Consider the following 2,446-nt stretch of genomic DNA (forward strand, 5'->3'; position numbering starts at 1 on the left):
ATAGTCTTATGACAATACATTTGAATAAAAGACATTTGTATATTATTTTTTAATGATAACATTGAAAACTCGCAATATGATTTAAAATTAACAGTGTCTATATGAAAAATTGAATGAATGTTATGGTAACAGTAAATTATTATTTTAACAATAATCTATTCAAGTATTTCAAACGATTCTTTATGATTTTTCAAATTTTCATAAATATCTAAATTGTGCAAATTTGTTTATTATATAAATTATTATTACATTTAAAACGGCTTTAAACCTAACCATTTTGATTGATAATTAATATATAAATGGAATTTATTATCATTCGTATATTTTGAAGTTGTTTTTCAAAATGTTTCATCATAATTTGAATTACTGTTTTTGTAATTCTTCTAATTTGAATATAAATAAACATTGGTGTATATTTATTTTTTCACAAACTATATATCTTTATCATAGTTGTTACTTTAATATGTTAACATTTATTTTTATACACTGTCTCATTATTTTAATATTCTTATATTCTTTAATAATTATATTTCATTGAAATTCAAAAATGTTTGTATGATTAAACAACGTGGAGTTATAAGTGTTTCATTTGGTGGTGCTTTTGAGTATTTATAACACTTTCTTTGTTCTCTTCATTCATTTGTAAAATAATTATATTTTTTATCTTCTAGTTTAAAAAAAGAAATAAACCTGTTTAAAAAACAAATAATATTTTTTTTATTGACGATCAATGGGAAAAGTGTATTGTCGCTTTGCTTGGAGGTATTTTTAATTTTTAAAAATAAAAAACCTTCAATGATTTTTATAAAAAAAAACTCAATACATACATGTCAACCATCATCAATTTTTAATTTTATTATTATAATATTATTATATTATTATATTATTATTATAAATATTCAGGTTAGATATATTGACTTCATATGACTTAAAATTGAAAAATTGAGAAGCTAATAGGTTTATAAGACAAATTAGTTTCTGTAACAAATTAGTTGCTTATCTGTAGAAATTATTAAATTATTAAATGTGATTTTTTTCAATTTGAAAAAAAAAGAAAAAAACTTCAGTTCAAAAACTGAGAACACTAATAAATGGAATAGCAAAATTATTAAACTATAATTATTTTAATCATTTCTAAAATAAATAAGAAAATTAATAATAGATTATAATAAGTAAACTATAATTTGATAACAATACAAATTATTAAAATAATTATTAGTTATTTATTAATAATACAATACTATATAATAATTCAAAATTTCAAATATATTTTAAATTATAAACATTACTAATTCAAAGATCAAAGCGATGAAGTCTATAAAGAGAGCCCGAATATTTATATGATGATGGTGTTCACGTATAGACCGAGTTTTTTTATAAAAATCATTGACCATTTTATAATATAACCAATTAAAAACAAAATTATAAGAATACAATAAATAGAATTAAACTTCCACAAGTCGAAAATAACTTTGTTGTGTTGGTATTTCGATATTAAGCACTTTGACAAGAATTGAAATTAATGACACAGTCACTACAGTCAAGAATGACAATCCAAAAACAAGAAACGAACACACAATTGAAAAGATGATGGAGTGGTATTCTTTTTCTTTCGAGTCGATAATGCAACTATTACACAACTCAAACATTTGAACTGAAGGCACAAACTGTTGTTCACATTGACACATCAAGTACATATAGTGTTGGTCAATTGTTGTATCGATACATCATTCGTTCTATATATTAATTTAAATTCTTATAATATATATATTATTATTTATATTATTTACTCAAAAAACTGTCTTTTCAAATTGTCGTTTTCTCCTGTTCTGAATTGAAAGTAAAAATCCCATAAATTAGGCAAACCATCAAAACAAAAAAAAATGTATTTCATATAAAGAATATTCTTTTTGTTCTTCTTTTTTTAAGGTGAAGAGGAAAAATAACAGCATATTTTAAAAGAAAGAAGTACAAAAAGAATACAACAACGGCAATATTGATAACATCAATTGCTTTAAATTAAATTTGTTGCCAATAAATTTCTTATTAAAAAATGGAAAGCCCCAATGAAGAGTCAGACCGCATTAATCTAACACCCACAAACAACAACAAGAGCTAATTTAACCTTAGCAAGTCAACTGAATCAACTTTTTTTGTGGGAAGGTGAAATCTGGATAAGATTTATCTAGATCATAATTTATTTTTAGAATAATTAAAAATAAATTCAAAACACGAAATCGATTAGTTTTCGCGCAAACTACTGGTCTTTACAGACCCATGTTTTCTATTTTCCATGTGTTCAAAATAGTCAACACTTGCTGTTACGAGACATACACATGAATTTTCATTAGAGCGTTTCGGAATTTATCAATTTTTCATTATTAAAATTGGTTTGTGACACGCCGTTCTTAATTTAAGATCTTTTTAGTTCAAATACAAAAATAAA

The sequence above is a fragment of the Entamoeba invadens genome (assembly GCF_000330505.1).
Source record: "Entamoeba invadens IP1 unplaced genomic scaffold scaff_1105074726617, whole genome shotgun sequence".
NCBI lineage: Eukaryota > Evosea > Mastigamoebida > Endamoebidae > Entamoeba > Entamoeba invadens.